At 40.2% G+C, this 24,669-nt stretch overlaps 1 protein-coding gene across 2 annotated transcripts in view; it reads right to left on the reverse strand.

Annotated features, from left to right (window-relative positions):
* Rhbdd1 (rhomboid domain containing 1) overlaps positions 1-24,669 on the reverse strand; it is a 1,230,872-nt gene that overhangs the window by 113,510 nt on the left and 1,092,693 nt on the right. Inside the window, exon 1 of one of the 2 annotated variants that reach the window (XM_052192138.1) lies at positions 2,296-2,414. The exons of the other annotated variant lie outside the window; for it this stretch is intronic. The gene's annotated coding sequence lies outside the window, so the exon portion shown is untranslated. Of the gene's footprint in view, positions 1-2,295; positions 2,415-24,669 lie in introns of those variants that run through there. 2 annotated transcript variants of the gene reach the window in all.

The following is a 24,669-nucleotide window of genomic DNA, read 5'->3' on the forward strand; positions in this document are numbered from 1 at the left end:
TCAGAAAGATGGAAATTAACAGGGCAGTCAGAATTAAATGCTAAGCATTATTTCTTCCCCTTTCAAAAAGAGACATCACATATTACCACGCCATCTCATTTAACTTAGGTAGCTTCTACTTTACAGGAGAAATTAAAAGCGGAAGGATGGTAGTCTGTCTACAGGGCATTATCAATTCCCTGAAGGAGGCAGAATTCAAGCAGGGTTTGTTTGACCCAGAACCACAGCTATTCTTCTTTCTTACACAGAAAATAACAAAACATTTGGAGCCTTTGAAGAACAATTGCTTCATGACGGGACAGTATCACTTTGGTGGTAAGGTTAACTATTATCGATAGAAACAGTTATCACAAGTGACATATTTACATGACAATTTACTCCCCATGATATCCTGGAGTCTCAGCATGGCCTTGGCACCAGTGCTCTCCAGTCAAAGCTGTGCACCACAGAGGCCACTGTCTAGTCGCAGACCCTTCCCACACTAATGAGCCTAGGCACTAGGTCAGCACCTTCAGGCCCTGGGTGATTATTTCTTCCTCCAGGTGGATCCTTGAAGAAAGGAATAGTTCTTAGGAAAATGATGATCCATGAAGCAATTTGGGGGGACAAAAAATCCGGCCAGTTGGGAGCCTGTCCACTTAACTGTGACCCTCCAAATGGACATGAGACCGTCTTTGTTAAGATGGAGCTGTATACAGCATGAGGACAACACATACAGATAGAAACAGCCGTGCCTTCGGCTGTGGGGTGCTAGTCACTCCTCTAAGCTTCTTTGCAACTGGTTCTGGCCTTTACCAAACTATGGGTCAAATTTAGGTATAACTACGCTGAAGAAACAAGAAGGCCAAAGACCCTTAAACTACCTTAGCACAATTTCTAACAGTCCATTTTCTAAAATACCACCATGTAAATAAAATTAGTGGCAGTACCTACTGCTGTACCTTTCTCCGTTTGTTCTGGTTATCTGCATAGGGTCTCATTATGTACGTCAGGCTGGCCTCCTACTTGGAATTTCTCTTGCCTCTTCAGTCTCCTGAACATTGAAGTTACAGGTGTGAGCCACAGTAATTATCCTGTATCTAAATGTTCACTATTCAGAGGTAGCTGGGATAAAAGTCTTTGCAGCCGTCATAAAATCATGCATTCCCACCTGTGTGCTTCCTTCATGCAGGTCTAGTAACTTAGTAATGCCTGATCTTTGAGTGTTTTGTATGGGTTAGTGTCACCCACTTGTTTTCACATGTTAACACTTAGCACTATGAAGTCACAGTTAAATGATTTGGCCAAGATTCCAGATGTAGTAAATACCTTACCTTACTCAAACCTCATTATCTATAATTCCATAACGAGGGGGTGCTTTTTACGATATGTTAGCTATGTTATGCGTGGAACTCTGCACCCAGAAGCGCTAGAATGGACCGAAAGGCATGCTCAAAGGGGTAGGACACTAAAATCTATATCATCAACAATCCCCTCTGAAGATGCTGCTGATGGCGAGCAAACCCAGAACCAAGGCAGAAACACCTGCTCTCTTGGAATGTGCCAAACACTAGAAGACCCAAAGCACAATCAGTAACAGAAGCAGAAAGAAGGTAAATGAGGTTAGGGCGTTGGACAAAAAGGTAGAGGGGGAAAAAACCTGACGCCAAGCCCCCCTCCCTACAGACAAAACCTGGGTGTCATGAAGCTACTGAAAGGGACATTTAAAAGGGCCTGACAACTTAATCTTAACCGTGCAATAATTCGATATTACAGGGTTGCTTTTTTTTTTTAATAATGCCAGTTTTGGAAAAACGGAAAGGCATACGATGCAAGCTTTTTGTGTGAGGAGATGTGTATGTCTGTCCTCTATGCTGTGGTACCTAAAGCCTTACACAGGTTAGCATGGGTCTGCATGTTGAGACGGAAGTGGCCGCCTGTCCAACCACCTGCCATGGCAAGCTCTGTGGCTGATGCAACTTCGCCTCAAACTTCCTCAAGTCAGAGGAATCTCTCAAAAGCCTATCGGGGCAACATAGACCTCCAGGAGCGAGGGAAGCCGTACGGGTGAGATTGCCCTCCATCCCGGCCGGAGGGGATAAGAAGACCCCGACCCGCCTGGCCAGCTGCTCCGCCAGGTCCCGAAGCAGTGCTTCCGCCTGGCGGACCCTGGCTGGCCCCAAAGCAGCGCTTCCGCCCGGCCCGCACCAGCCCGGATCTCAGCCCCGGCCCCTCCATTCGCGGTCCCGGGAAGCCACGACACACGCCGCCCAAAAGCGATGCCACAAACTCAGCTGAAGAGGCGCGGAAACTCACTCTCTCTAAGACCCGCTTGCGTCCTCACGTACTCCCGCGCTCCTGCGTCACCACGTCTGGACACCGAATCCCGAGACTCGACTTCCTGCACGGACGCCGATTCCGCAGGCTCCACTTCCGGCGGCTTAGGGAAAGGAGCGCTGCAGTCTGCGCATGCTCGGTGCTACATGCAGCCTTTGCTGCCGGGTGCTCTAGCAAATACATTGCGCACATCCTGCTCAACCATTAGCAACGAGGATGTCAGGGTACCTGTACCTCCATAAATAACTAACAATCACTTACCACGCGCACAGCGCATGAATCGCCTATGGCCAGCTCCCTCAAGGCCAAAGTTTCGTCCCGGTCCAAAGCAATCTACCAAGTGGTTGGTGGAGACAGAAGCCATTCCCAATGGGCCTCAGGAGAGCTGCTTATCTCAGAAAGTAGGCCGGCGAAACAAGGCCGTGGTGTACATTTCAGTCCCCAAGCACGAGCCCGAGGCCACACAGCTTGGCCTGTTTACAGCTTTAAGGGCTTGAGGTATAAGGTTTTTGTGCCTTAGGTCATTTGGTGCAGTTTTCTTCTAATGTGGAACCAGGTTCTTCTAAAGGCAATGCTGCGTTTATGTCCTACAAGTAAATGGTCTTTGGCATATTTTTTTTCCTAGTAATTAGAGGAAAGCTCCACTTTTTCAAGGCCTGAATTAGGTGCAGGTGTATTTACCAAAAGGCTTAGTAGCCATGTTTAGTTAGCATATTAAAAAACTTCCCAGTCCCCAAAAGTTTATCTTCTATTGTATAGCAGAACTCTTCCTGGAAATTTATACCTTGGAGTTGGAATTTAAGTGAAAAATTGGCCCATTATTATAAGGAGATATAGACAAGAATTTCAAATGACAAAAATCTTAGCAAATTTAAGGATGAATTCTTATAATTTAACTCCTTTCAGGTTAAAAAAAAAAAAGGTATGTAAGTACTAGACTGACACTGAGAAACCACATTCCTGAAAATTGAATCCCAAGTGAGCAGGGGAACTAAATTACATGTAGAAATATATCTCCTTAGGAAGAAAAATTAAAAGCAATTTCTCAAAAGGAGAGGCGCCCCCGTTTGTTCTTCTGACCAGTCCTATGCATCCATTCTCTTAATATACTCTTGTTTTGTATTCTCTGTCACTGTCCACACCTTTCTATACTTAAACTGTTTTTGTTGTTATCATAAATCATTAAATGCAGAAATGACTTTAAGAGAAGCACAAATAAAGTCCTAAATCAGGAATCTCAAAAGAAAAATGCAATTGTAAATAGGGCTTAGGAGAACTTAGGGAACAGGGTGTGATGACGACCACTAATGACACTAACAGTTTGAAGGTAGAGACAGGAAGATAGGAAGTTCAAGGACAGCCTTGACTATATAACTTTAAGACCAGCTTAGTCTATATGACTCTCTGACTCACAAAAAAGTAAATAAAAACATTTGTTATCTTATTTTAAATATGAGTAAAATGTTATTGGCATTTAAGAGTACAGAGAAAAACCTTTTTTTTTTTAATGACCTCACCAGGCATGGTGGCAAACACCTGTAATCTCTCCACATAGAAAATAGATGCAAGACTATCAGAAGGTCCCATTATCTGGGTAATGATTTCCTAACCTAAACTTTAATAGAGGGACAGTCAGAATTCTTACATGTAAACAAAGCTTTAAAATTCTAAAGAATCAATGACAGAATAAGTCCTCTAACATTTTTAAAAGCATGTAATTGTTACATTACCTTATAAAATAATATTTTTAAAAGCTCAAAAGTATTTTAATTGTGAGATAAGATATCATTTGCATAGTCCATTTAATATATGAAATATATTTGTGGTATAAAGATGCAGTTTTGAATTTTATCCAAGCCTTGCGGGATAAGCAGCAATTCTCAGCCATTTGACTCAAATTTATGTTCCTAAAGTATGGTGCCTATGTTCAAACTGGAGTTTTGGTTACCTGCTTTGTACATTTCACAATCAGGTGGAAACTAGCAGAAAGGTAGCTAGACATTCCCACGTTTCAGGATCCAACCTGAAGGAGAAAAAAGATGCATGCACCCAAAACTGGATTATCTTGTAAAGGAAGAGTTTGCATTACAGCTTCTAATGAATCAAATATATTCCGCTCAAAACTGTTTCAAAAGATGGGTAATGTTGATTAAAGAATGTCTATCATCCTTCTTATGGAACAGCTTTCAAAAGACATGACTCAGCTTTAAGAACTATAACAGGGCAAAAAAATTGGACCAAGATTACCAACATTTAACAGAAGACTACACACACACACACACACACACATGCATACTAACCCTAAGAGACTTATAATGGCCATAGAAAATAGACTTTACAAAAATAAAAGGTTTATTGTGACAAAAAGATGTCACTATGATAAGATAGCTAAAACATTAAGAAGAGACAAGAACTGTAAATGTCCACATATCCAAGGTCGTGAAGGTAAAATTGGTAGAGTTGGGAGTTTAGGGTGTAACCAAATGTTAGAGTGCCTGCCCAGCAGTCACAAGGCTCAGAGCTGCACAATGGGACGTGTCAGAGGAATTGAATTAAGAAGCAGACAGCAAAAGCCTGATATTAAATACTCTTAACAATGGCTAGGAAATTAGACTGAAAACCATCAAGTATCTAGAAGCTGCAAAAAAACAACCAAAATAGTAAGTGCAGACCACTCTACTTAATAACAGCAGAATTTATAGCTATTTTAAGATGTCTGTTCTCCAGGATAGCCCCATATGGTGCATCATCAAGCAAATGTAAGTAAATTTTAAATGAATGGGATCGGACAGGGCATCCTCGATGGTAACAATGAAATTAAACTAGGAATCAACCAAAGAAATACATTTGGGAGTTAAAAAAGTTAGCCATTGAGTCGTGGCTTAAAAGGTAAAGAAAATTAGAGAATAATTTTAACTGGACAAGAAAGAAATACAGAGATCTCCCAGTTCCATCTAAAGTGATGATTTTGAAACACTTTAACGGTGCTGCTTTAAAGCACTGTCATGGAAAAATGTCTCAATATCTTATCTTTAAGAGTAGTTAAGCATGAGCAACACACACACACACACACATACACACCAAACATAAATAATTAATTTATACACATAAAAATGGGGAAAATCAGTAAAAATTAAAAACTGATTTTAAAAAAATAAGATTCAATTTGCAAAAAGGAAAAAGGAAAACACACTAATGGCCTAAATTAAGCATGAACTGGGTATATCACACAACCCACTCTACAGAAATTTAGATTACAAGAAACTGCATAAATTTATGCTAATAAGGTAAGTGTTGTAAATAAACTAAACGAGGTCTTAGATTCAAACTGACAAAACTTGTTCAAGAACTAGAAAGACTCCATTTTCTAGGATTGTTAGAGAGAGAGGGAGAGAGGGGGGAGGGAGGGGGAAACAGAGACAGAGAGATAGAAAGAGACAGAGAGGAAAGAAAAGGAAGGAAGGGAAGGAGAGAGGAAGGAAGGAGAAAAGAGACAAAGAGAACAAAAAAGAAAAGAGAAGAAAAATGAAGCTAACTATGAACTGGGTGACCTAAAACACCATCTACTCACCTGCTCAGTTTTAGAGGCTGCAAGTCCAGTACTGAAGTGTTGACTGGGCCACCTTCCCTCCCTGTGAAAGTTGGAGGGAAAATCCTTACCCCTTTCTAGCTTCTGGTATTTGCAGCAGACTTTAGTCTTCCTTGGTTTTCACAGGAACACAGTGTCTGTCTGTATTAAGACATGGTGCTCCCCCAGCAGTGTGTGTGTGTGTGTGTGTGCGTGTGTGTGTGTGTGTGTGTGTGTGTGTAAAGTGCTTTATCATGATAACTTGATGCAGAATTTATAAGAAAGAGCGACAATTAATACTGTTCAATACATATAAAAGTTCCAAGCAAGATATTAGCAAAACAAATCCAACAATATACATAAGAACAGCATAAACAAAAGTTGATTTCACTTTAAAAAAAATCTGTTACCTGGGAGGCTCTCCTAGTGCATGACAAATACAGAGGGGGACACTGTCAGTCAGCCATTGAACTGAGCACAGGGTTCCCAATGAGGGAGCTAGAGAAAGGATCCAAGGAGCTGAAGGGGTTTGCAGTGCCATAGGAGGAATAACAATATGAACCACCCAGTACTCCCAGAGCTCCCAGGGACAAAACCATCAACCAAAGAGTGCACATGGAGTTACCCATGGCTCCAGACACATAGGCAGCAGGGGAAGGCCTTGTTAGACACCAAAGGGAGGAGAGGCCTTTGGTCCTGGAAAGGCTCGATGCCTCATTGTAGAGGAATGCCAGGACAGGGAAGCTGGAGAGGGTTGATTGGGGAACAGGGGGAAGGGAGATGGCTTATGAGATTTGGGGGGAGAGGGACCAGGAAAGGGGACAACATTTGAAATGTAAATGAAGAATATATCTAATACAAAAAAGTAAAAAAAAAAATCAGCATGAAACATGATAGTAGACTAAGAAATTAAAAATACGGAGAGAAATACAGACAATTGCGCATTTTAGAGGAAAATTTAGAGGAACTTGTAAATTTTAGAGGAAAGTTTGGAAGTATCCCCAAACTCTATTAATGTATATGTGTGGGGATGGTGGTGGTGGTAGTGGTGGTGATGGTGGTGGTGCTGGTGGTGGTGGTGGTGGTAGTGGTGGTGATGGTGGTGGTGGTGGTGGTGCGTGATATTCCAGTTAAGAGTCTATGGAAGTAAAGCCTTCATATTACTGGGATAATGGATGCTGCTTTAGCTGGGGCTGAGAAAATCAGATGTGACTAATAGAAGATCAGGATCTTTGAGAAGATATCTTCTGAGTAGTAGTTCCTCTCAATCAGCACCTGGGGACCATGCTCAGGGAGCCAAAGATGCATCTCAAGCTAACAGTTGATCTCAGTGATGTATAAGAGTCTTCCACATACGCTTTTGTTGGTTTTGTTTTTGTTTTTGTTTTGGTGTTTTGGTGTTTTGGTTTTTTGGTTTGTCGAGACAGGGTTTCTCTGTGTAGCCCTGGCTGTCCTGGAACTCACTCTATAGACCAGGCTGGCCTTGAACTCAGAAATCTGCCTGCCTCTGCCTCCCAGAGTACTGGGATTACAGGCGTGCACTACCACAGCCCAGCCCATATATAGGTTTTATAGGCACAGGGTGTTACTGACTTGGCTGAGGCCTGACCCCATATGGCAGAGAGACGTTCCTCAAGAGAATTTAGAAGAGGCCATTGATAAAGATACAGGTTCGGCTGCCACATTAGACTCCAGGATACTGTTGTAACCTATCTTTCATTCTCCAGTAATAATTGTCATCTGGTAGGTTTATTGCCTCTCTCTGGGAGCCTAATTTTTCATATATTTCTTTTTGTATTCTCACATGAGTGGAGGTGGCATTAGTCTTAGCAGTATCTTTTATAAGTGTGTTTTTTTTTTTAAACTTAGTTTTTTATTTATTATATGTAAATACACTGTAGCTGTCTTTAGACACACCAGAAGAGGGCATCAGATCTCATTACAGACAGTTGTGAGCCACCACGTGGACCTTGAATTCAGGACCTTCTGAAGAACAGTCAGTGCTCTTAACCCCTGAGCCATCTCTCCAGCCCCTCTTTTATAAGTGTTAACAACCTCACTTATGAAAGCTCCTCTCCCATGACATAACCACCCTCCAGAAAGGCTCCATCTTCTAATAACATTACAGTAGGGGATAGGTGGACTGGATAAAAAATTGCACTTAGTCCAACTTCAGAGTAATTACCCTAGTAATTACCTTAGTAATTACCCTAACACTGTTCGAAAATCCAGTTTCTTTTGATACTTGAGATGATGTTCTAACTTTAGGCCTCTGTATCATCAACTAACTCCCATACTTCCAATATACACAGAATATTCATATTCCAAATGGGCAGAATGAGCATAGCAAAGGCAGATTAGATTAAAGAAAGACTAACGTCTAGTGGGGAGACACTGCGTGTCACATACTGGGAGCATGTGGTAAAATGATCTGAGCACAAAGTGGCCTGGAGCAGACCTGCCTCACCACCCTCATTCCTGAGTTCTCCAGAGCTGGTTTCCTTCAGTACCTATATCTCTATATTCCTAGCATCTCCAACATCCCAGATTAAATGGAATAGGAAATTGACATGTAAGGAGTATGGGAAAGCTATAGACTGAATGTTTAAAACAGATAGTATTAAATCCTACTTGGGGGCAAAAAGGCCATTTAACAATGGAATCCAGCCTATTAGCAAGTTTTAGAAATTGTTATTCTGGCCAGGCGTGGTGGCACACACTAGTAATCTCAGCACTTGGGAGGCTGAGGCAGGTGGATTTCTGAGTTCGAGGCCAGCCTGGTCTACAGAGTGAGTTCCAGGACAGCCAGGACCCCACACAGAGAAACCCTGTCTCGAACCCCCCCCCCCAAAAAAAAAGAAAGAAAAAGAAAAGAAGTAGTTATTCTGACCTTTTCTCTGAGTCTTATACAGAAACATGTGCTTTAGGACTCAAATGGTTTCCCATTGTCTTAGACAACTATAGAAATAAGAATCCATCATGACTGAGCTGTTTTTACAGCCAATGCAACAGGTCTTATCAGAAATAAAGGATAGCCCAAACCATAAGTAGAACATTCCATTCACAAGAAGACTTATGCTAGCTAATTATCCCAATGTGATTATGGACATTATTGTAATTGCATATCAATTTTCACTAATCAACTCTCAATTAATCTAATGGAGCGGAAGGAGCACAGTGATGACAGTAAAATAATTTGTGCTACTCCACAGGTATTTTAACATACTTAACAATTTAATGTTTAAATCTTGCTCATATATCAAGTGTTTCCTCATTTCCAATCATACCATAAACATTTCCTATATTGGGACATTAAACAATGAAAATTTTATTCTCCCATCATGAATTATATTTTTCTCCTAGGGAGTCATCTCTTCCCACGCTGGAAGATAAGCCTCATCCTCTCTGACCTGGCGTTTCCAGGGAATAGTGGTCCAGCATAGAATCTGTTAGTCAGAGGGTATCTCTGGGGACTTTGACTGGGTGCTGTCTGGAGGTGATAGACAGCAAGTTACATTAACACCATTACGTGTCAGAGCTTCAGGGGAGAGCTTCAGATTGTGTGCCCACCTCAAATGCAGAAAAAAAATTGGTGCTAGTAGAGTACCCAGGAGTCTCTAAGTTTTAACACAAACCTCGAACCTCTTCACTTGCTAAGACCTCCAGATTCAGACTGTTTCCCTACAGTTCAGTGTTATTTTAGGAGTCTTGAAACTCCTTCTTTTCCCCCACTGGACACACTGTAATTACTTCTGTGATTACCAGTATGACCTCCACTATCCAATTAAGATCATGAATTTAGAGCTTTTATTAAAGTGGTAGGAACATGATTAATAAGTGGCACACATTGTTATTTTTATCGCTTATTAGCTCCTATTTGTAAGTGCCTGCTACATGCCAAGCACCAAAAATAAATAACATTTTACAAATAAGGAGACAGATGATCAGACTCGGTAGCTAGTGAATGTGGGAAGACTAGCTTGTGTGCTTTTCTCCTTCTGACTAGTCTAGCCCTGGATGACATTGGATTTTTATCACCCAGAACAACAGTTACTTTGTTTTTACTCAGGTGCCTGTTTCCATAATTTTAATTGTTTCACTGTCTAAGGTTCTAATACTAAAAATAATAGCTACTTACTATCTGCTTCCGATTTATTTTCAATAATTTTTTCTATGTTTTTTTTTCCATTTTAGGGCTTTTGTTTTCTCTAACAAGTTGCTACACAACCTTCAACCACATTTTAACACATCAGGATCATCATTTCCACTCCAGTTTAGAGACATCCCACTGCTCTTCAGTTTATAGAGCAATAGGACACATTTTCAGAGTTCCTATTTCTTTTGAAAAATAAATCTTACTCACTGTATTTTAATAATCATTGGTTTAAAATATTTTAAGTCACCACTTATATTTTTATATGAACTGAAATCCCCAGGCTTCCCTCCTCATGATGAGAAATTTTGACTTCAACTACTGAGTTGCTCTTTTTTTCAGGTTCCATTTGCAAGTTCAAAGGAAGCATCCAAAACTAGGTTGCTCAAATCTGGCAGAATGTGCCACAAACACTAAAGGTCATATGAGAAACAAATTCAGACGATGAGTTCCTGGTACAGAAAGAGCTGTGTGTGTTCTTTCTAGGAAGAGTGTGCAAGCAGAACTTGCATTGAAATCTAAAGTATTGGGCAGTGTTCACAGTAATTAATGCTGCAGGGTTTTAGCTCAGCTTTTCTGCTAAGATGATGTCTGAAAGTGAGTTGACAGCCTCTTCTGGGCAATTGTGAACATACCCAAAGACAAATGGATTACTGCCATTGTTTGCTAATAGATTAAAAATCCCTTCAGAAGGGTCTTTCCATCACAATTTAACCTAATGTCTCTAAAATAATTAAATTGGGTCAATGGAATGGCCCCCTTGGGTAAAGGTGCCTGTTGCCAACCCTGGTAACCTGACTTCAAACCTTAGGACCCATGTGGTGGAAGGAGAGAATGAACTCCTGCAAGTTGTCTTCTGATCTCCACACGCACATGGGAGCATAAGTATACCTACACATCATATACATGGTACAGACACATTAAATAATAATGTAAAATGTAAGGCTACTTAGAGATGATAATTCTGAGTGATTTTCAGTTTGACATTCAAATTCAGCTCAATGGTTCCATCCATCCACCAGCAAATGGCAGTCAGAAGGAAGCCAGGATGGAGAATATTGGTAGGGGCTTGAGACAACAGGCTCAGCTGAAAGTTTTGCAAAATTATTGTTGGAGTTCTAATAGAACTAAAAAGAATAGACATGGTGCAGTTCTGCAGGTGGTCAAGATAGCTCCATTCCCCCATACACTTAATTTCTCCTTTCTGTTTTACTATAGAGGATTTTTGTTCCCTAACAGAATTTGTTACTTGAGACTTAAATCTTTAAGCCATAGGATGAAATTTATCTAAGATTCTAAATATATAGGAAAAAATGCTCAATGCTTTAGTTTATTAAGTCAAAGCAATGCCAGCTCTTAAGTGTGATAACACAACTTGCAATTCTGCCAATCATTTTAAATGTTATTTATAAATAAAGGAACACTGGTAGAAATAGCCGAGAAATCATGTATCTTTACAAGATGTCCTAAATGTTAATATCTATTCTATTTTATTCATACTGTCTCTATCACATTAATGTATATTATATAGGTACATGTTATATGATAGATATTTTATAGTATATAATATAGAATATGTACATATATAATAGTAATATATAATGGCTATGTACATTACATACACACACATACACACACACATATATAATTTGAATATGTATACATACATTCAGGAAATATTCCTGTTAACATATGTACATATGCTATATACACATGTATGATATATATCAATGAAAATTCTGAAATATATTGCTTTGGTTTGAATGTTTCCCCCAAAGATTTTGTGTTCAACTTAATCCTAGCAAGAGCACTTCTAGGTAGGGCTTACTGGGCAAGTGGGATGCACTTTAGAACATGGCAGCTTCATGTTCTTGAATAAGTCAATGTCATTATCTCAGGAGTAGTTTTGTCACTGTAGAAGTGACAGCTCATTTTTGTTTGTTTATAAAAGCAAGTTTAAATTCTCCTTGTCCTCTGTTACTCTTCTTGCAGTGTGATACATTCTTCTACGATACAATGCAAAACAGTAGCCCACACCAGCTGTCATGTCCTCTCGGTCTTGAACTTCTGATACCTCAGGGCCATAGGCCACATCAAATTTCTAGCTTGTGGACTTTTGTTGTAGCAGCACAGAACAGTGTAAGGCAGAGTACTGGCAATAAGAAGCGAGGCTATTGATCAAACAAGTACCTGACCATGTAGAGAAGGAGTTGGACATAATAACATATGCAGAGGGGCAGGCTAGAAAACTTAAAAGACCTAGATTGGTGTGGATGGAGCTGTAAAGACAATGCCAGTGGGTCTCAGGAGACAGGGGCTATCAGAAGCATTGGCACTCTGCCAGGGATTTGTGACACCACCTTGGTCACTATGTTGGCCTAATACAGAAAGTAAATGCCATTCTGCTGGGGCCTCCGAGGGAACTTGGAGTAAAGACTGTTCTGTCCATAGAGCTGCAAAGAACCCAGATAAAAACATTATTCATGTCCCAGGATTTTGTGACTAGGAGGATCTCAGAGCAATCAACTGGGTTATTTGGCAGAAGAAACATATAAGCAGCAGTGTTGAAAGTACACTGTGGTTTGTCTTGACCAATGATGGTAAAGTGGGAGAAAAGAAGAAGAAAAGAATGAAAGGGAGAGAGAAATGACTTGTGGCAGACACACACACACACACACACACAATTTTTCCCAGTTCACTTTAAGGTGTTTTGCAGACAATATGCCCTTTTGCATACAAGTGCATTTGTTTCCAAAAGAACAATTATTTTTTAAAAGAAAAAATGTTATTCTTGTTCCAAAGTAAATGCAATATATTATTCTATCTATCCTTAAGTTATCCATATCTAGCTACTTTGGGGTTCAGTTATCAGAAAATGTTGACAACTACTCCATAGTAAATATCCAAGTATCAAATATAGCATAAACTAAAATTTTGAAAACAAAACGCAGATCAACTCTATTTTAGATCATTTAGGATGATGTAACCAAATATCATAGACTAGGTAATTCTGTGGCAGCAGAAACTTTTTTTCTTCCTTTTTTATATTAGATATATTCTTTATTGACAGGCAGCAGAAACTTGTCAACAATGTTTCTGTAAGCTGGGAATTCCAAGATCAAGGTCCCAACAAATCTGAAGCTCTCCCCATCATCCATGATACCCACTTGCTGTTCCCTCATTTAGAAAGTCAGAAGCAGGAGCAAAACACACTCACTCTGGCCTTTATTACAAGGGCATTGGTTCTATTCATCATAAGACTCCATTTTCATTACCGGGTACAGTCTCTAATACCAACACATTCTGTATTGGCTTTCAGCATATGTTTTGGGAGCACACACATATTTATCCTTTGATTTGAGCTGCTGGGATGAGTCTTATTTTTTTATGCACAAAAGAGCAAGGCTCCTAATGAAATTAAATCCTATCGAGAAGTAGCCAATAACCTTAAATTTAATTAACCAAATGGATCCAATATAAGCCAAACAACAACAAAAGAGCAAAAGACAAATGATCAGAAATTGAGTAGCTGGAGCTCAGAAGCAGGGAGCTTTAGCTGGTCTGTCTGTAATGGACTATGAAAGAAATTACTGTCACGTGAAGCTAGAAAGCTATTTATGGGCCTAATAGACGTCTTTGTTTCTAATGCTTTTGCCATACATTGAGTAAGAAAGTACAGAAAATTGGAAAGTGAAAAAATATGATTTTCATCTCTACCAAGAGCTATGTACCTTGATGTAAGCTCTGAAATATATTTTCTCCACCAAAAGGTTATGGAATAGCATTAAAGTACTTCTAAAGCTCCTTTTAAATATTGGGCTCCCAAGATCTAGAAGAAAAAGTAAATAGCAGTCTAGGGAAAAAAAGGATCAAAGAAGATGATAATATATTAAACTATTACTAGAAGTAAGAGTTACTGAGTCAAAGGAAATATAAAAATTTGAAATACAAGCAAGAATATGTCTGTCTGTCTGTCTGTCTGTATCTATATTTATTAATTTGTATTACCATTCCCATATCAGTTACTTTTCTGTTGTCATGACAAAACACCATGACCAGGACAACTTAGAAAAGAAAACATTAGAGTTTACAGTTCCCGAGGGTTAGAGTTCACAGTCATTATGGTAGGGAGCAGGGCAGTGGGCAGGCAGTGGGCAGGCAGGCAGGTATGGCACCACGGTGAGAACTTATATCTGATTGCCACACACAAGACAAAGAGCTGTACACTGGGGAAAGCATGGCCTTCTGAAACCTCAAAGCCCACCCCACAGTGACACACCTCCCCCAACAAGACACATCTCCTAACCTTTCCCAAACAGTTCCACCAACTGGGGGCCAAGCATTCAACTCAATGAGCCTGTGAGAACCAGTCTCATTCCAAACCAACATAATTCACTAAACAAGTACACTATCACTGAGCTACACCCACAGCCAGGAAATCGCCACAATTTTCAACATTTACATTCTCATATATGTCTTATTAAAGAGTGGGAAGAACAAAATACACGGCTTTCTGTTATTGAAAAATAGAACAAAGAAGTTTGAGATAAACAGCAGTTACCAGGTGCTTAATGAATATCGCTGTGTTGTAAAACACATATGGGAGGGGGATTGTCTGTAAAACACAGTTCCAGGTAAAGAAAGCCCCTCTGTTATATGAACATGCCTGAGTATAAAAAGATGAAACAAGTTTACAACATTGACTAGTGAATGCCAGTCAACTGTTTAGAAACACACACACACACACACACACACACACAGACACACACACACACATAGTAAAGTCAACAACAGTGACAACTCAAGCAAAGAATAATATGTTTGCTTGTTTGGTTGGTTTGGTTTGGTTTGGTTTCGTTTAGTTTGGTTTGGTTTGGTTTGGTTCGGTTTGGTTTTCCAAGACAAGGTTTCTCTGTGTAGCCCTGGCTGTCCCAGAACTCACTCTATAAACCAGACTGGGTTCAAACAGACACTTTTGAATTTGGTAGGAAAAGATAGAAAAAGTTAGTTTGTTGATTTTAAAGAATGTAAAAAGCACTACTCGCTCGCACTGCATTAGCAAGTGGCTTGAGGTCGGACAAACTCCAGGCCTGTCTCAGTCACAGCTCAGGGACTCAGGGAGATGTGACCAGCCTTCAGTGTTAGGAAGTTGTCTTTTTTCTCTGTGGGTTTTTGTCGGGATAGGTTGAGATAAAGCTTATGAACATTCATTACTACAGTACGCTGATTGTTACATCCTAAAAGTGCCACAAATGTAAGCTGCAAGAGCAACCTTGTCACCATTGATATCTGATTTTCTATCTTAAGGGGAAAACCAAAAACTAAGAGCTTGAGTGACAGGCAGAGAAGGTGGGAGTGAGAGAGGCAGAGAGGAGGAGCTACAAGGTAGCTAAAGTCAAGAATGTTGTTTGCTCAGCATTCCGCACTAGCTACAGCCTCGTTTCTTCAACATTATCCCTTTATACACCAGTTAGCTTTCAGGCAATCCCCCCTCCCACAGTCTTTAACTTACTAACTTTTCCAATTTTGCTTTTAAAAGGAAGAGTTAAAGATAAACAGTTCCCTTTCTGTGAAACTCTTTATTGCTTATACCTGAGAAATATAAGCGAGATGGATTCCTGGGCAAGAACAATGATCAACGGTTAGCTTATATGGGCTCTGTCATAGAAAAAGAGACACACTTTTCTTCTTTTTTGTTGAATGAATAAAGTGGCTGAAAAGAGTGAAAGAGTGGAAACAGGAGTTCCATTATTTTTTTATTGGGTTATTTTCTTTGTTTACATTTCAAATGTTATCCCCTTTCCCAGTTCCCCCACCACCACCTCCCAGAATCCCCCTATCCCATCCCCCCCTTACCCTGCTTCTATGAGGGCAATCCCCCACCCACCCACTCCTACCTCCCTGCCCTGGCATTCCCATACACTGGGGCATGGAACTTTCACAGGACCATGGGCCTCTCCTCCCACTGATGCCTGCCTGACAAGGCCATCCTCTGCTGCATATGTGGCTGGGGCCATGGATCCTTTCACTCTTTGGTTGGTGGAAAGAGCCTTTTCTTGGGGTTCCTTTGGAGTCAGCACAGAAAGAAAGGTCCCCTCAATAATAGAAATAAAGGCTATTCCTTACCACCACATACTCTATCCCCCCTTCATATTACATGTATCCTTTGAATGCAGCTATGAGTTATTATCAAATGTTAAATGCAAATAGGAGGCCAGAGGCAGACTATTTCAAGTTCATATAGCCCAACATGTAAAAATATAAAAATAACCCTAAAAGGTGTGTGTGTGTGTGTGTGTGTGTGTGTGTGTGTGTGTAGTATGTCTGTATATGTGCATGAGTGTTTGTGACATAATCAGGTGTATGCACATTTGCAAATGCAGGGACCAGAGGAGGATGTTGGGTGTCCTGCTCTGTCACCCTCCACCTTATTCCCTTGAGACAGTCCTCCTTTAGACTTCAGATAGTCCAGCAACCAGAAAGCCCCAATAATATTCATGCCTGCTCTCCTCAGCAGTGGTGTTACAGTCGTGCATGCAGCCCTGGGTGATGGGGATTCTAACTCAGGTCTTCCTGCTTACTCAGCAAGCACACTTACCCAGAGACATTTCTCTAGCCTCAAAACCTAGTAAGACATGATGAATTATGCAGAAATCTTGAGCTCATCCTAGCCAATAGGTAGATGTGAATTACAGGAGAATAATAACACCAGAACATGTAATTTCAAACATAAACCTCAACTTAGTATTATAGTTAGAGGTGGTTTGTTTTTAACCTCAGATTGTCTTGAGATTTATTTTCAATGTGTATAGTCAAGTGAACAAAAAGGATAAGAGGAATAAGAGGAAAGGTTTGTTTTCTAGGGTCAAGTTTCATTCCATTCTGTGGGAAAGTGGAATGGTGGGTTTTCAAGTCCCTACTGAGAAATAACATGACATGTTAGCTGTTTATAGTTCCAATTCCAACAGAATTGTAAAAAATATAGTTTTCATTGAATATTCTTGGGCTATTAGGCACATATGATTTGGAACAGTTTCAGAAGGTGTGAAGCCCTCATGTGGCTCCCATGCCCTCACCTGCAGCCTCCACCAGCATTAACCCTACCATGTTGACCACCAGATGACAAGCTTCAACTGACACATGATTCCCTGGGTATGAATTTTTCACAGTGATTTTTAAGTATTTCATTTTGCTACAAAGTTCGTAAATAACCATCTTGTATTAGGTATCAGCGTCTGAGAGCAGTGTTCTGACTTTTGCAGCGGAAAGGCAAAGGAAAATACACACATCAATTAGACGAGGCAAGTTGCATGGCCTGTTAGAGAGGCCGGTGCTAGATTGGACCTTCTTTTGATGAATGGGCATCCCATAAATGAATTAGTTCAGTCTGGCCAGGAGCATAAAAAGGGTATCCCAGGGGAATGCAGCAAGACAAGTCTCAATGTGGAATATCCGTCTTCATCACCAAATACTGCTCAAATGCAATCGGCTTTGAAGCACTCTTCAGACAGGGGTCATAAACTCAAGTGCCTGGAGGATCTGGGCAGGTGATATAAATGAGTCACGGGGGCCAGCTGCAAGACGGCATTGTGGTGACAAATGGTACCAGACATTTGACCATGGTGTCAGGGAGATGATGGCAAACTGACCATTAGGAGGGGCAGCTGCTTTTTCTTCTTTAGCTGACAAAGCCCAGGCCAGTGTTCATCATGTTATTATTTATTAACATATACTAATTGCATATGTTAGTGGGGTTTAGTGTGCTACTTGCACACATACTTTATAATATGTATTTATTTTACCATCTTTCTTCTACCTGTAGGGCCCATAACATCACCCCAATCTCTAGTGACCATTATTCTATTTCTGGGTCAACGTTTTTGTGTTTTATGAATATGAGGTAAAACATGTGGTACTTGCCTCTATGTGTCTGGCTTATTTCACTTCTATTTTTCCTAAATTGAGATTTTTTTTTAAGAGAAAGGAAAACAATACTATCATATTTTGACATATTATCGTCTAACTTTTAATGTTAACATTTAATGAAAATTACTATTTGATTCCATCAAAAAAGACCACTAATTACTCAAGCATACCCCCATCAGAAGGCCACCAGTTTGAAATTTATGATTTTAAGAAATAAGGTGACAGTAATGGAAATGATGCCTGGAAAGAGCCTCATCATTCTGGATTCTTATGCCTCTGAACTAATCTTTAGTCACCATGACAAATGCACTTGCCACACTGTAACCAAAACAAACAAGAAAGGCTCAGGGATCTATGCAAAACCACAAACTGCATTTCCCAATGTGTGAGGTGCACCCATTCTGGTGCAGGAGAATCCGTTTAAAAAGTACATGCCGTGTTTGTATGTATTTGTTCTCCTGTGAATCCTAGCAAGCTGATGTCATGCACGTGATCACCAAACGGTTCTAACAGACATTAGTAGAATTTCCCCATTGAGAACACACTAACTATATGGTAATTTCCCTGCCACCCTTAACTCCTGACTCTTTCCAATTCTTCCAGGCAGAAACAGCCTCCATTTTAAAAGCAGTACACATTGGATCTTCCAGATCTGTGCTTGACTGGTTGATCCTGCTCGTAATTGCATGTGGGTCACCCAATTACGCAGGTACATGTTGACACTTTATAAAGACAAATGTCTACCTCATTAGTGTCTAGTTTATGGTTTCAGTTTATGTCTTCATTTAGTTAATCCCTTCCAGGGTTGTTTTCCCTGGCTCCCCACTGAGTATCAGTGTAATGTACCTGATCGGCGCTCACTAAGTAATTTTTGATTGACTATCACAATGCATTAATTAGAACACTGTCAATGGGGCCTACCGGATCAACTGTCTGTGAACGAACTGAACAGTCATTTACTTTCACCTACTTGGCATCTTAGTTAGCCCAATAACTAAGTTTTAGCTTTGGGAAATTCACTGTATGACACTGACCAAAGGGATCCACCCACTAATAATATAACTCCCAGCCTCTTAACCTCCGCGAGTTCATGACACACTTTTGCCCAAGGCAAAGGAGCACTCCAAAGGTGGTAGCAATAATGATCAAGATTTTCACAAAGAACTATACATTTTAATGCCAGGTGGAAACCAATTGAAATTGTTACTTTTCCTTCGGAAAGAAAAAAAAAGTCAAAATGCAAATCATCATTTAAAAATGTTGAGGTCAGAAAAAGTGAGTAGACCTTCATTTTATTTTTTTAGATTTTGTCTTTATACCTTGTTAACAACCAAGTCTTGGGCATGTTAGATAGTTTTAAGAGAGCTTTTATCCCTTACTCTAGATCATAAGTAACTAGTTCTTAAACCATGCCATGCATCTTTCGACAAAAGTAATTTATGACCTCTGAGGTAACCCTCTCCACAAGATGAACTGATGATTTCTTGAACAGCTTTCCCCCACTCCCGTCATTTCCAGACAACTCTATCAAATGCAACCAGACTTGTAGTTCAGAATATTCAAATATCCTATCAGGTTTTGGGCCACAGGGATGGTCTTGAATTCATCCTAACAGAGGCAAAGTCACATTAGATTTGTCACCGCCTCATCTAGTCAGCTCGTCAGCATTGCATAATATCTTTAGCATCACTAAGTTAAGAAGTCCGTGGGGAAGAAGATGAAAAGAAGGTCAGTTGCTGATATCAAATCAGGTGCCAGATGTGATGACCCCCGCTTAGTCGGAGGCATTGGAGCCTGCAAGTCAGCAGAACGTTACTGAATCCAGCTTCAAGCAGAAGCCAGATGCTTGGCAAAGACAGCCCTGCCTGTGTAGTCATCATTGTGCTTTGTAAAGTAGAGACATAGAGCAGAGGGGCAAGTAATAGGTAATTAAGAACTAACACTCTAGGCCATGACTGGCCTCTTCTGCGGTTCTACCCCTTTATGCCAAATTGTGGACCTTTATTTTTCATGTCTATATTATTGACTTATGCTTATATTCTAAGGAGAGGTGGAACGAGAGCTTTGATAAGCAGAGCCCTAAAAACTAGAGTAATATCTTCATGCTGCATGCTGTATGTACTCCCTGTATGTTCATGCTTGTATGCTTGGTTCCTGGCTGGACGCACTAATGCATGCATTAGCAAGCATCCTGCCTTCTGTTCCGGCTGTAGTTCTAGCCCTGAATTAGTAGACTGAGATCTGGAAATATAAGCCAAATAAACCCTTTCCTGCCCCCTTCTTTCTTTCTTTCTTTCTTTCTTTCTTTCTTTCTTTCTTTCTTTCTTTCTTTCTTTCTTTCTTTTTTTGTGAAAGTGTTTTGGCACATCATGAAATGCTAAGCGTTTTTTCTCGGCTTTCCTACTCTTATTTATAAAAGTTCAAACCTATATTCTTCAATGCCCTGTTCTGGCACTGCATGTGCACAGTGCACATACCGAGCAAGCGAATAAATAAGTAAATAAATAAAAGATTACCGTACTTTAACAAGATATGATTACTTTCAGATTATTGATACGTAGGGCGGGAAGGAGGTTAAGTAAGTTGTCTGCATTTACAAGGAAGGTGTAAGGCACAACCAACTGAGGCTAGGCTGCCAGATCTAAAGCCTGAACCAATAGCTATTCTATGAACTGACTCGTGGCAAAAGAGGAGTCTAAATGTGTTAAATCCCTCTTCCTCCCATCTCCTTTTCTCTAAAGCATCTTCTAAAGCTACAAGAGCTACTTGTCAAATGGGAACGGTCGAGTGTGCCCTTATCCTAGTTCACTGACTCCCACTACTGGGAAGGAAAACCACGCTTACATTGCCCATCGATGGTACTTATGAAGTGTTGTTTACCTTGTCTGTTTAAACAAAGCAACACACCAAATCTAAGTACCAGGCACAGAAGGGAATATTTATCTTGTGACTTGCTTTACTAGGAATATTAAGATAACCCTTAAAAACTCCATATATTTATTTGTGGCAGAGTGGGGGAATGCACCTATTCCACGGTGAGCATGAAGAATTCAGAGGACAATTTGCATCTCTGTTCTTTCTTCCACCATGCAGGGCCTGGCACTTGAACTCAGGTTATCAGTCTTGGCAGCAAGTGCCTATACCTCCTGAGTCATCTTGCCAACCCTAGATAATCCTTTCTTGGATGTTACCAATGAATTGCAGGGAAATTTGGTTTTCTATCCACAGAAATTTTTTCTTAGGCATAGTCCAGCAGAGTCAGTTCATCTGAGGAGTGAAAGGGGAAAATGGTTAAAGCGAAGGTCTTTGGAGGCAGAGAGAATCACAGTATCCTTTCTTTCCAATGGTCTTTTTTTGTGGTTTGAGGATATTTCCCTCATAGGCCTACTGTGAAAACCGAATTAGATAACACGTATGCAGGGTTTAAACTTTCACCCATGCAAAAACTCTTCAGCGAAATGATAACTAGGCACATACCTTGGAGGATTTTGTTGTTCTGTTCTTTCATTGGACTAGCTTAAGAACGTTACTTTATTTGTTTTGATATTTAATTGTAAATTTTTATGATAATAGGTGTTTTGCCTGCAGGTATGTCTTTGCACCACGCACACATGCCTGGTGCTCATGGAAGCCAGAGAGACATCAGATTTCCTGGAACTGGAGTTACAGAAGGTTGTGAGTTATGTGGGTGCTGGAAACTAAACCCATGTCTTCTAGAAAAGCATCCAGTGACCCATCTCTTAACCACTGATCCATCTCTCCAACCACATATTGCTTTGTATTTTGTTTACATATATAAAGCAATTTAGCCTAAATAGTAGCCTACAAATGTCATTTTAAAAGTCAAACATGGTTTTATGAGGTCCCATTTGTCAGTTCTTGACCTTAGAGCATAAGCTATTGGTGTTCTATTCAGGAACTTTTCCCCTGTGCCCATGTCCTCCAGGGTCTTCCCCAGTTTTTTTTTTCAGTTAATTTCAGTGTGTCAGGTTTTATGTGGAGGTCCTTGATCCACTTGGAGTTGAGCTTGGTACAAGGAGACAAGAATGGATCGATGCGCATTCTTCTGCATGCTGACCTCCAATTGAACCAGCACCATTTGTTGAAAAGACTATAATATAAAATATATTTTTAAAAGCCAGGCTCCTTCTAAGAGAAAAAAAAATGGCTTCTAAGAATTGTTTGTTTCTCTGTAATGTCTTTGCATGTATAAAAACATTATATATATGAAAATCATAAACAGGAGCATCTGTGACACAGGTACCAGCACATACAAATCAACAATACCATTTTTAATGGCTATATGCTATTTCATTAAAGTCATGTAGCATAAATTATTTAGCCAGTTCTGTTCAAATATGTTGTTTCCAGTCATTTTCTGTGACCAAATAATATTTGAATATATCCTTTTTGTACTCATTATAGAGATTTTTTTTTCTCCTCACAATGGAATTTCTGGGTCAAATAAAATATGCATTGGGAATTTGCATAGCTATTCTTTAACTGACCTCTGAAAGGAATGATGTCATTTATATCGCTGCTACATCACAGAGAGTGAGGGAAGTTATTTCATATAAACCCTGGGTTTTCTTAGCCAGCTTCCCTATGGTTCTACAAAGCCCCATGTTATATTCATTCTTCCTTATCTTTTACTCCTGAATTCTTAGTGCTTTATCTAGACACTACAGACCTATACATACATGCACTTGCAAACAACTAAATTTTAAGGGAAATTTAAACGTGTGCAGAATTGGGGGGAGATAGCTACTAAAGTGGGGTTGGACAGTTCTGGATACTTGGGACCAGAGCCTATATGTATGCCTTACTGTCGTTGGTCTCAAGGCTGCTGTCTCTGTATGACTCAAATCTTTTCCATTGTGGGCTTGTGTCTCTCACAGCTCTTAAAAATGTGACAGTTGGAATGAATGGCACAAACTTATAAGTTGCAAACTCCAAATATTGCATATTCACTCACCTGTCATTAGATAAAATTCAGTGGAGAAATTATGTTTTATTTGGAGACAAGGTCTTGTTGCTAAGTAACTGGGGGTGTCTTGGAGCCCACTACCTAGGCCAGAGAGGGTCTTGACCTCCTGGGTGATCCTTTTGTCACTTGCTGAGATTGCAGGAGTCTGTCACCATCTCCAGCTCTCAATGGAAAAGTCAGAAAGCATTGGCCAGACATCTAAAGAAATCAACCCTGCAAACTCCAGGAAGTTGGGAAGTCATCGTTTCTCTTTCAATCACTTCACTTTAAGGGATACTTCTAAAATAATCCTATCTCCCACCCACAGGACTTAGGTATTTGGTGGTGCAACACCCCCGCGCTGCTGTCCATGGTCCTGAACCACACCTTGGGGTTCCTTTCAGAGTCCTTTAATGAGACATAAAAGAAACAAAACAAAACAAAACAAAAAGCAGAAAGTGGAGAGGTTGTTGAGAAGAAAAGGTTTTTGCTTGTTTTTAGCAATTTTCAAATTCTCTCACTCAATGATAAAACCTGGGAAAGATTAAACGAGTCAATGATCTTAAGCCCAGATTCATCTTTGCAACTTCAGTCTCCTGTGTAGAAGGGTACTTGTTACCTCAGCCTGGAGCTTCTCACCCTCCTCGCCTTTCTCTCCCTCCATAACCTTTCAATATGGAATAGTTTTTGAAAGTGGCTACAAATAGTTTGACACTTGTCCCATCAAATCTGTGACATAGGTTACTCTGCCTGGGGACTGATTCTTTTGAACTAATAGGGTACATGTGTGCAGCGCCCTGTGACCTTTCAGTGGCACAACTTCTGCTTGGTCCTATTGCAAAATCTGCTTTCTGAATGCTCCCTTTGCGATACCTCCTTGAGAATCCAGTTCCTACACTGTGAAGGGTCTGAAGCACATTCAATGCAGGAACTAAGTCTGACTCATCTTAGTCATCCAAGTCCAGGTACCAGACACGTGTATGAGGAACTTTTAAAAGGTCCCAGACTTTAGCCATTCAAGCAAGTCATTTGAACAATCTCAGCTCAGACTTCTAGATTTCGTGGAGGCAGAAAACAGTTATCCTTTCACAGAGCTGCCTGAATTCCTGACCCACAGACTCTGAAAGCACAGAAAAAAGAAATGGCTCTTTATATATATATATTTTTTTTCTAAAAATCAGTTTAACCTAGAAACAAAAGGTTTGATACACACTTTCAGTTGATGAAAAAGTCCTCTTCAGGTGCATGAATAAAAATCCTTATACTCATCCTTACTTATTATAACAATGTGTTTGTTTATACATATTTTTCTGTGATGTATAACAAAATATTTTAAAATGTTTTGGTTTTGGAACTCCCACTTACACAATGTTTAATGACTATATCCATCCTCCAGCACTTCCTTTATCGTCCCTTTGCCATCTTTCTTCTCCTCCAAGCTTCATGTCTGCTCTTTTCTTAATTCTTGAGAATAACCCTTTGTTCCAGTTAGTGCAGCTCTTATAGACATAGGCGTGTGGCTATCCACTGGGGCTTGAGCAGCCCACCAGAGACCACACCCCCAAAAGAAAGTGACTCTCCTTTTCCCAGTAGTTACTTACTGCGGGTAGCTCCTTGGCTAGGAGTGAAGCTGATGAGTCCTTTCACTCTCTGTGCTAAAGTGTCAACTGGCTTGATTTTGCACTGGTGACCTTAGCTGTTGTGAGTCGTGTGTGACAGTCACATCCTGAAGCCAGCAGT

This window comes from Apodemus sylvaticus, chromosome 9 (genome assembly GCF_947179515.1).
Source record: "Apodemus sylvaticus chromosome 9, mApoSyl1.1, whole genome shotgun sequence".
Lineage (NCBI taxonomy): Eukaryota > Metazoa > Chordata > Mammalia > Rodentia > Muridae > Apodemus > Apodemus sylvaticus.